Source organism: Nelumbo lutea, chromosome 4, assembly GCF_056320005.1.
Source record: "Nelumbo lutea isolate HS-2025 chromosome 4, American lotus-T2T, whole genome shotgun sequence".
Lineage (NCBI taxonomy): Eukaryota > Viridiplantae > Streptophyta > Magnoliopsida > Proteales > Nelumbonaceae > Nelumbo > Nelumbo lutea.
Window position 1 is genome coordinate 61,619,928 of NC_142687.1, and position 11,082 is coordinate 61,631,009.

General features: G+C 34.2%; 1 pseudogene; it reads left to right on the forward strand.

The window, feature by feature from the left end:
• Nucleotides 1-10,781, forward strand: part of LOC148860839 (QWRF motif-containing protein 2-like) — a 57,966-nt pseudogene extending 47,185 nt beyond the window's left edge.
• The last annotated feature ends 301 nt before the right edge of the window (nucleotides 10,782-11,082 follow it).

Here is an 11,082-nt window from a genome sequence, read left to right on the forward strand (position 1 = left end):
AGTTTTTGATGGGTCGGAGTTGATTTCCCAACTTCTCTAAATAAGTTGGTTTTGTTTAACATAGATTTGGGAAGTTATGCTGCCTGTGGTATAAGTTATAATGGGTTTCTTTAATTAAGAATAGTGTGATTAGAGTTCTAATAAGCTCTATTCTTGTGGGTTAAATTGATAAAGACAAGTTTCTTGTTTTGTTTTGTATTAGATTGTTTAGACGGGGGACTGTTTGTATTGATCAACTTTTATTTGTTTTATTTACCTACGGCTTGGTCTACTTATATTTTAGAGAGGTGGTGATTTGATTTCCATCTCTATTTGGGTATGGCCGGTTCTTTTCTGTCAGTTTTGATTTGATTGGTTTGCCATGTCTTAGTTAGTTTTGGAAAGTCTGTAATTGCTTTACTTAGTATGGATAGACTCAGTTTCATAGGAGTTGGAAGATTATGTTTGGTTAAGCTTATCTATATTTGATCTCTACCAGATGGTTTTCTCCATGTTGAGTTTGATTCATTTGCATCAGGGTTGTTTGGTTAGAATGGGAATAATCTAAAATTATCCGCATCTTATTTTGTACGGGCTGATTTTATTTTAGTTTTTGACTTGATAAATTAGGTCGGTTTGTATACATTGGATTGTTTGGACTGTTTTCAGCAATGATTTTCTTTGATGGCATCATTGTGGGATGCTATCAATAGCTTTGGTTGGATTTTTTAAGTAAATTTGATAACTTTTCCTACGCTTTTGCTTTATTAGTTACGGAATGATCGTTTCAGTCGACATGAAATGGTTGTGAGGATTCCAATTTGGATTGGCCCGGTTGCGTATTGTTAGAACTCTGTTCCAACAGTCTCTATTGGGTAGACTGTTCTAAGATGCTGAGAGTGATCGCAGTTTGTAGTTTGGCCATAATAATTTAATGTATTATTCGTTAGGGTTTTCAAAGACTTTTCTGGCTATGAAATTGTTATTTTTTTGAAATATTTGGCAATGAAATACCAAAACATCTTTTTTGATCCTTAGAAGCTTAAGTTAGTTAGTTTAGTAGAAAGACGTTTACATCGCCAGAGTGGATTTGCTTGAATTGGATCCTATGGGTTCTGTTTGGTACTAATAAGTCTGAGTGAGTGGATTTAACTTATTTAGGGAGATATAAAGGGTATAAGAGAAAATGGTGCCTTTAGGGGTTTTATGAGCTCGGTATTTGTTGGTTGATGTGATTTACGCCAAGTTATATTTCTATGTTTTTTTTACGTTGTCTAAATGGGTTTGTTATGGATTGGTCGTTATGTATTTGATTTGTTTTGATTTTAGTAGGTAAAGTTTCAATTTTTGATGAAGCGGAGTTGATTTCCCAATTTCTCTTAATAAGTTGGTTTTGTTTAACTTAGATTTGGGAGATTATGCAGCCTGTGCTATAAGTTATATTGGGTTTGTTTAATTAAGAATAGTGTGATTAGATCTGTATTAAGCTCTATTCTTATGGGTTAAATTGAGTAAAACAAGTTTCTTTTTTTGTTTTGTTTTAGATTGTTTAGATGGTGGACTATTTGGATTGATCAACATTTATTTGTTTTATTTACCTACGATTTGGTCCATTTATATTTAGAGAGGTGTTGACTGGACTTCCTATTTTATTTGGGTATGCCAGGTTCGCTTCTATCAATTTAGATTTGATTGATTTGTGATTGGTTTGCCAGGGCTTGCTTAATTTTGCATAGTCTGTAATTGTTTGTAATTAGGTATGGATAGACTCAGTTTCATTGGGGTTGGAAAAATTGGTTTGATTAAGTTAAACTATATTCGATATGTACCGGATGGTTTTTCTCTATGTTGAGTTTGATTCACTTTTATCAGGGTTGGTTGGTTAGAAAGGGAATAATCTAAAATTGTACGCATCTTATTTCGTAAGGGCTGACTCGATTTTAGGTTTTGACTTGATAAATTAGGTTGGTTTGGATAGTATTGGATTGTTGGGACTGATTTCAGCAACCATTTTCTTTGGTGGCATCATTCTGGGATGCTATCTATAGCTTTGGTTGGATTTTTTAAATAAATTGGATAATTTTTCCTACACTTTTGTTTTATTAGTTACGGATTGATGGTTTCAGTCAACATGAAATAGTTGTGTGGATTCCAATTTGGGTTGGCCCAGTTGGGTTTTATTAGAGCTCTGTTCCAACAGTTTCTATTGGGCAGACTGTTCTAAAATGTTGAGAGTGATCGCTGTTTGTAGTTTGGCCCTAAAAGTTTAATGTTTTATTCGTTAGGGTCTTCGAAGACTTTTCTGGCGATGAAATTGTTAGTGCTTTGAAATTTTTGACAATGAAATACCAAAACATATTTTTTTTATACTAAGAAGCTTAAGTTAGTTGGTTTAGCAGAAGGACATTTACATCGCCAAAGTGGATTACCTTTAATCGGATCGTATAGGTTCTGTTTGGCACTTATAAGTCTGAGTGATTGGATTTTGCTTATTTAGGGAGATATAAAGGGTATAAGAGATAATTGTGCCTTTAGGGGGGTAATGAGCTCGGTAATTGTTGGTTGATGTGATTTATGTCAAGTTATATCTCTATGTATTTTTTACGTTGTTTAAATGGGTTTATTTCGATTGGTCGTTGTTTGTTTGCATTGTTTTGATTTTAGTAGGTAAGGTTTCAGTTTTTGATGGGTCGGAGTTGATTTCCAAACTTCTCTAAATAAGTGGGTTTTGTTTAACTTAGATTTGGGAAGTTATGCTGCCTGTGGTATAAGTTATAATGGGTTTGTTTAATTAAGAATAGTGTGATTAGAGTTCTAATAAGCTCGATTCTTGTGGGTTAAATTGATAAAGACAAGTTTCTTGTTTTGTTTTGTATTAGATTGTTTAGACGGGGGACTGTTTGTATTGATCAACTTTTATTTGTTTTATTTACCTACGGCATGGTCTACTTATATTTTAGAGAGGTGGTGATTTGATTTCTATCTCTATTTGGGTATGGCCGGTTCGTTTCTGTCAGTTTTGATTTGATTGGTTTGCCATGTCTTAGTTAGTTTTGGAAAGTCTGTAATTGCTTCTACTTAGTATGGATAGACTCAGTTTCATAGGAGTTGGAAGATTATGTTTGGTTAAGCTTATCTATATTTGATCTCTACCAGATGGTTTTCTCCATGTTGAGTTTGATTCATTTGCATCAGGGTTGTTTGGTTAGAATGGGAATAATCTAAAATTATCCGCATCTTATTTTGTACGGGCTGATTTTATTTTAGTTTTTGACTTGATAAATTAGGTCGGTTTGTATACATTGGATTGTTTGGACTGTTTTCAGCAATGATTTTCTTTGATGGCATCATTGTGGGATGCTATCAATAGCTTTGGTTGGATTTTTTAAGTAAATTTGATAATTTTTCCTACGCTTTTGCTTTATTAGTTACGGAATGATCGTTTCAGTCGACATGAAATGGTTGTGAGGATTCCAATTTGGATTGGCCCGGTTGCGTATTGTTAGAACTCTGTTCCAACAGTCTCTATTGGGTAGACTGTTCTAAGATGCTGAGAGTGATCGCAGTTTGTAGTTTGGCCATAATAATTTAATGTATTATTCGTTAGGGTTTTCAAAGACTTTTCTGGCTATGAAATTGTTCTTTTTTTGAAATATTTGGCAATGAAATACCAAAACATCTTTTTTGATCCTTAGAAGCTTAAGTTAGTTAGTTTAGTAGAAAGACATTTACATCGCCAGAGTGGATTTGCTTGAATTGGATCCTATGGGTTCTGTTTGGTACTAATAAGTCTGAGTGAGTGGATTTAACTTATTTAGGGAGATATAAAGGGTATAAGAGAAAATGGTGCCTTTAGGGGTTTTATGAGCTCGGTATTTGTTGCTTGATGTGATTTACGCCAAGTTATATTTCTATGTTTTTTTTACGTTGTCTAAATGGGTTTGTTATGGATTTGTCGTTATGTATTTGATTTGTTTTGATTTTAGTAGGTAAAGTTTCAATTTTTGATGAAGCGGAGTTGATTTCCCAATTTCTCTTAATAAGTTGGTTTTGTTTAACTTAGATTTGGGAGATTATGCAGCCTGTGCTATAAGTTATATTGGGTTTGTTTAATTAAGAATAGTGTGATTAGATCTGTATTAAGCTCTATTCTTATGGGTTAAATTGAGTAAAACAAGTTTCTTTTTTTGTTTTGTTTTAGATTGTTTAGATGGTGGACTATTTGGATTGATCAACATTTATTTGTTTTATTTACCTACGATTTGGTCCATTTATATTTAGAGAGGTGTTGACTGGACTTCCTATTTTATTTGGGTATGCCAGGTTCGCTTCTGTCAATTTAGATTTGATTGATTTGTGATTGGTTTGCCACGGCTTGCTTAATTTTGCATAGTCTGTAATTGTTTGTAATTAGGTATGGATAGACTCAGTTTCATTGGGGTTGGAAAAATTGGTTTGATTAAGTTAAACTATATTCGATATGTACCGGATGGTTTTTCTCTATGTTGAGTTTGATTCACTTTTATCAGGGTTGGTTGGTTAGAAAGGGAATAATCTAAAATTGTACGCATCTTATTTCGTAAGGGCTGACTCTATTTTAGGTTTTGACTTGATAAATTAGGTTGGTTTGGATAGTATTGGATTGTTGGGACTGATTTCAGCAACCATTTTCTTTGGTGGCATCATTCTGGGATGCTATCTATAGCTTTGGTTGGATTTTTTAAATAAATTGGATAATTTTTCCTACACTTTTGTTTTATTAGTTACGGATTGATGGTTTCAGTCAACATGAAATAGTTGTGTGGATTCCAATTTGGGTTGGCCCAGTTGGGTTTTATTAGAGCTCTGTTCCAACAGACTCTATTGGGCAGACTGTTCTAAAATGTTGAGAGTGATCGCTGTTTGTAGTTTGGCCCTAAAAGTTTAATGTTTTATTCGTTAGGGTCTTCGAAGACTTTTCTGGCGATGAAATTGTTAGTGCTTTGAAATTTTTGACAATGAAATACCAAAACATATTTTTTTTATACTAAGAAGCTTAAGTTAGTTGGTTTAGCAGAAGGACATTTACATCGCCAAAGTGGATTACCTTTAATCGGATCGTATAGGTTCTGTTTGGCACTTATAAGTCTGAGTGATTGGATTTTGCTTATTTAGGGAGATATAAAGGGTATAAGAGATAATTGTGCCTTTAGGGGGGTAATGAGCTCGGTAATTGTTGGTTGATGTGATTTATGTCAAGTTATATCTCTATGTATTTTTTACGTTGTTTAAATGGGTTTATTTCGATTGGTCGTTGTTTGTTTGCATTGTTTTGATTTTAGTAGGTAAGGTTTCAGTTTTTGATGGGTCGGAGTTGATTTCCCAACTTCTCTAAATAAGTTGGTTTTGTTTAACATAGATTTGGGAAGTTATGCTGCCTGTGGTATAAGTTATAATGGGTTTCTTTAATTAAGAATAGTGTGATTAGAGTTCTAATAAGCTCTATTCTTGTGGGTTAAATTGATAAAGACAAGTTTCTTGTTTTGTTTTGTATTAGATTGTTTAGACGGGGGACTGTTTGTATTGATCAACTTTTATTTGTTTTATTTACCTACGGCTTGGTCTACTTATATTTTAGAGAGGTGGTGATTTGATTTCCATCTCTATTTGGGTATGGCCGGTTCGTTTCTGTCAGTTTTGATTTGATTGGTTTGCCATGTCTTAGTTAGTTTTGGAAAGTCTGTAATTGCTTCTACTTAGTATGGATAGACTCAGTTTCATAGGAGTTGGAAGATTATGTTTGGTTAAGCTTAACTATATTTGATCTTTACCAGATGGTTTTCTCCATGTTGAGTTTGATTCATTTGCATCAGGGTTGTTTGGTTAGAATGGGAATAATCTAAAATTATCCGCATCTTATTTTGTACGGGCTGATTTTATTTTAGTTTTTGACTTGATAAATTAGGTCGGTTTGTATACATTGGATTGTTTGGACTGTTTTCAGCAATGATTTTCTTTGATGGCATCATTGTGGGATGCTATCAATAGCTTTGGTTGGATTTTTTAAGTAAATTTGATAATTTTTCCTACGCTTTTGCTTTATTAGTTACGGAATGATCGTTTCAGTCGACATGAAATGGTTGTGAGGATTCCAATTTGGATTGGCCCGGTTGCGTATTGTTAGAACTCTGTTCCAACAGTCTCTATTGGGTAGACTGTTCTAAGATGCTGAGAGTGATCGCAGTTTGTAGTTTGGCCATAATAATTTAATGTATTATTCGTTAGGGTTTTCAAAGACTTTTCTGGCTATGAAATTGTTCTTTTTTTGAAATATTTGGCAATGAAATACCAAAACATCTTTTTTGATCCTTAGAAGCTTAAGTTAGTTAGTTTAGTAGAAAGACGTTTACATCGCCAGAGTGGATTTGCTTGAATTGGATCCTATGGGTTCTGTTTGGTACTAATAAGTCTGAGTGAGTGGATTTAACTTATTTAGGGAGATATAAAGGGTATAAGAGAAAATGGTGCCTTTAGGGGTTTTATGAGCTCGGTATTTGTTGGTTGATGTGATTTACGCCAAGTTCTATTTCTATGTTTTTTTTACGTTGTCTAAATGGGTTTGTTATGGATTGGTCGTTATGTATTTGATTTGTTTTGATTTTAGTAGGTAAAGTTTCAATTTTTGATGAAGCGGAGTTGATTTCCCAATTTCTCTTAATAAGTTGGTTTTGTTTAACTTAGATTTGGGAGATTATGCAGTCTGTGCTATAAGTTATATTGGGTTTGTTTAATTAAGAATAGTGTGATTAGATCTGTATTAAGCTCTATTCTTATGGGTTAAATTGAGTAAAACAAGTTTCTTTTTTTGTTTTGTTTTAGATTGTTTAGATGGTGGACTGTTTGGATTGATCAACATTTATTTGTTTTATTTACCTACGATTTGGTCCATTTATATTTAGAGAGGTGTTGACTGGACTACCTATTTTATTTGGGTATGCCAGGTTCGCTTCTGTCAATTTAGATTTGATTGATTTGTGATTGGTTTGCCACGGCTTGGTTAATTTTGCATAGTCTGTAATTGTTTTTAATTAGGTATGGATAGACTCAGTTTCATTGGGGTTGGAAAAATTGGTTTGATTAAGTTAAACTATATTCGATCTGTAGCAGATGGTTTTTCTCTATGTTGAGTTTGATTCACTTTTATCAGGGTTGGTTGGTTAGAAAGGGAATAATCTAAAATTGTACGCATCTTATTTCGTAAGGTCTGACACTATTTTAGGTTTTGACTTGATAAATTAGGTTGGTTTGGATAGTATTGGATTGTTGGGACTGATTTCAGCAACCATTTTCTTTGATGGCATCATTCTGGGATGCTATCTATAGCTTTGGTTGGATTTTTTAAATAAATTGGATAATTTTTCCTACACTTTTGCTATATTAGTTACGGAATGATCGTTTCGGTCAACATAAAATAGTTGTGTGGATTCCAATTTGGGTTGGCCCAGTTGGGTTTTTTTAGAGCTCTATTCCAACAGACTCTATTGGGCAGACTGTTGTAAGATGCTGTGAGTGATCGCTATTTGTAGTTTGGCCCTAATAGTTTAATGTTTGATTCATTTGGGTTTTTTTTTTTTTTTTTATCCTAAGAAGCTTAAGTTAGTTGGTTTAGCAGAAGGACATTTACATCGCCAAAGTTGATTACCTTGAATTGGATCGTATAGGTTCTGTTTGGCACTTATAAGTCTGAGTGATTGGATTTTGCTTATTTAGGGAGATATAAAGGGTATAAGTGATAATTGTGCCTTTAGGGGGGTAATGAGCTCTGTAATTGTTGGTTGATGTGATTTATGTCAAGGTATATCTCTATGTCCTCAGCTGTTGTTGGGTAATTTTCCATGTCCTCAGCTGTAGGTTTTTTTTTTCTCATTACTGCATCCTTTATCGCCAACTATATTTGATGCTCTATTTCTTTACTTTATCATTAGTTGTGGATGGTGTAACAAATGTTTATCTAAAGTTGAGTGAATCAAGTGAAGGACATTTTTGACATTTTAAAAATATAATGCTTATGTCCTCATAATTAGTTAGGGGTAATTTTGTAACTTGATAATTTTCCATCTGGTCAGTGACAAAAGGGAGGTATGTGTTTGGTTTTCCAAAAGTTCAGGGAAGGATTTTATTAAAGTGAAACCCCGGGGAGGTTTTTATGATTGTCAAAAAACTTCAGGATATGTTTTTATATTTTACCCAATTATTAATTAAGAATTAATTATTAATTAGTTATTAATACTTTTTAATCAATTAGTATTTTATAGATGTTAATTGTTTAAAATCTATTATTAGTTAATGAATTAACATGTTACATTTTATTAGTTTATAAGTTGTTATCAATATTACATTTTATTAATACCCATGATTTAATTGGTAGTTTTAAATCATGAAATTATTTTTCATTGATAAATTATCTATTTTAATTAAATTAAATAATTAATAATTTATTTATGGGTCATGGTTCTAGTATTAACTCTTTCAAATAGTACAAGAAAGGTGTTTTTCTTCTCCTAAATTAATCCTACATTCCACTTGTCCCCCTTCCCCCACCCCCCCCCCCAAAAAAAAAATGGTTGGACTCCACATACCAAAAATTGATATTTCCCATCCCACCTCATGACATCCCACAAGCTAAACATGGGAAGAGAGGAATTTTCCAAAATATTTCATAATTCCCCTTGCCATCCCACAAACCAAATGGAGCTTAACATTTTATCATGTAAATGTTTGAGATTCTATGAAATAGTGAAATAGGCTTTTTTTATCTATCGTCAAAAGGAGCCTTCTCTTCAAATAAGAGGAATAATAGAAACAAGCTAACCAGTAACTGGGTTAAGGGATGATACCGTGCCAGTCGTTACAAATTAGGTCTAGTCGAGATCAGTCCAAACCGATCTTGAGTTCTATAGGCTCATCTCCTCTAACCCTTAGTATAAGAAATTTATTGGACCATCCAATCATATTTTGCCACATCATTAATATCTTTCATTTCAAAACATAGGATAAAAGAATTAAAACTCTTCCAATGTTTCTCTTAAATATTGAAACATTCTTTCACTTTTTAAATTGGGTAAAATACAAAAATCTACCCTGAAGTTTTTGGCAATCATAAAAATGTCCTCTACATTTTCATTTTAACTTAACCTCTTTATTTTTGAAAAAATTCAACAAATACCTCCCTTACATCAATGACCAAGAAGGAAAACGTTAAAGAGATTATCATTTTTTTCAAAATACCTATTTTACCCATCTCTCTATGATCCGCTCGAACACTATTCATCTTCTTCCTCACATGCATTGCAGTAGAATGGCGGTGCACTCCCCCCTCCAGAAGATTGCAATAGACCTCTCCATCAAGGCACTCCGCTTACCTCCTCACAACAAGAATAGATTCATCGAAATCCTAAGAAATCACTTCTAGGTACATGTCACCTTCCACTTCCACCTCTTCTATTTCCTCCTCTTCTTCTAGACGATGCCCACATCCTCTTGTTTCGAGGCCCACTACCTCGACAACCGTTTCAACACCATTGTCGTCTTTGATCAAATGGTCTTAGTCTGCCGAGTAGAGGTGTCTAATCGCTCCTTGAACCACCACGCCACTTGCCTAATTCGACGAGGATGAGCAATGCTACTGAAGTTTCAGTAGCTTCAAAAATATTGTTCACTTCTACATGGAGTTTATCAGTTTCGTTTCATGGGGAATCATTCTCACTTTCGATTAATAAGATGAAGGCCGCTCCAACGCCTAATTTGAGTAATACGAGAAAGGCTACACCAGAGCGGAGGAGGACAACGCCATTGAGAGGGAAGATTGATGGTCCTGGAGGAATAGATTAGATGGAGAACTCAAAACCCATTGATCAACAATGTTGGTTAGGCAGAACTAGAATGACAAATCCTTTAACAAGAAGTTCAGATTACATTATTGACAAGAAAAAACTCATTGGATCTAGAACTGTGGTTCGTGCATTACAAAAATCAATGATTGATGAAGGTAGGAGGGCATCATTTGATGGTAGATTACATTGGGATTCAAGCATTGTTGACTTTGTAAAGACTATTCAGCATGCAATGGATGCCAAATCCACAAACCTCCTGTTGAGGTTTGTAACCGCAGGTTTTTTTTCCCAAAATTACATGGGGATTTGTTAAATTAAAGTCATAATTCATTCTTTTCTCGACAATCTTTCTTTGACTCTCCTTTTGTTTTCATTCCAATATTATATTTCCAACTAAATCTGGTCCTTTAAGACCTTGAGTTGATTTCTTTTTCTGGGAGGAGAACATAGGTGCATTCTCAGTCTTGAATTTTCTCTTTTGATTTGTCTGGCAAAAATTTGTTTTTTTTAAGAATTTGGTCTAGGGTCCTTGCATCCCCTTTCTTTCCCTTGCAAAGTTTGTATTATACAGATGAGTTGCTTTTCTTGTAGTGTTCGATCTCGCTCTCGCCATATTTGTAGTTCTTCAGGTTGCTCTCTATTCCTTCATTTCTCTTTGTCGATTCAAACCTTCTGTTGATCTCCTTACCATTGCTTTGGCTTACAGGAACCAGTTTGCAATGGATGCCAATTCAAAAAATGGGTCATCAGTTCCCTCTAACCTCACTACATCTGATACTGAGAGTGGCTCATCTGGCAGGAACTTCTGGAGTACAGGAGCACAATGGGGTTTCTCAAGCTCAGATTGGGCCTCATGGAATTAGTGTCCCTACTAGGTTTTGGCAGGAAACAAATAGCCAGTTGCGGCATTTACAAGACCCTGGTCAATGAACACTAATAAGAACCCACTAGACGACCTTCCGATCTTAAAGACCCCAATCTTCAAGATGCCACAAAGGTTGATCACTCCCTTGGTAAGTCAAGATATTGTATTCTTCCAAGAACACAATAAGGCAAAGCTAAACTTGTTGAAAATACCTCTATATTATTGATTGATTTTCATGTTACATATTTGTGGCCCTTATATAGGCATGTCAACATCATTATCTTATAAAGAAACTCCTAATCTTATAAGGAAACTCCTAACTAATGATGATCCCTTTAATTTAGGAAAGCAAATCTGCTTTGAAAT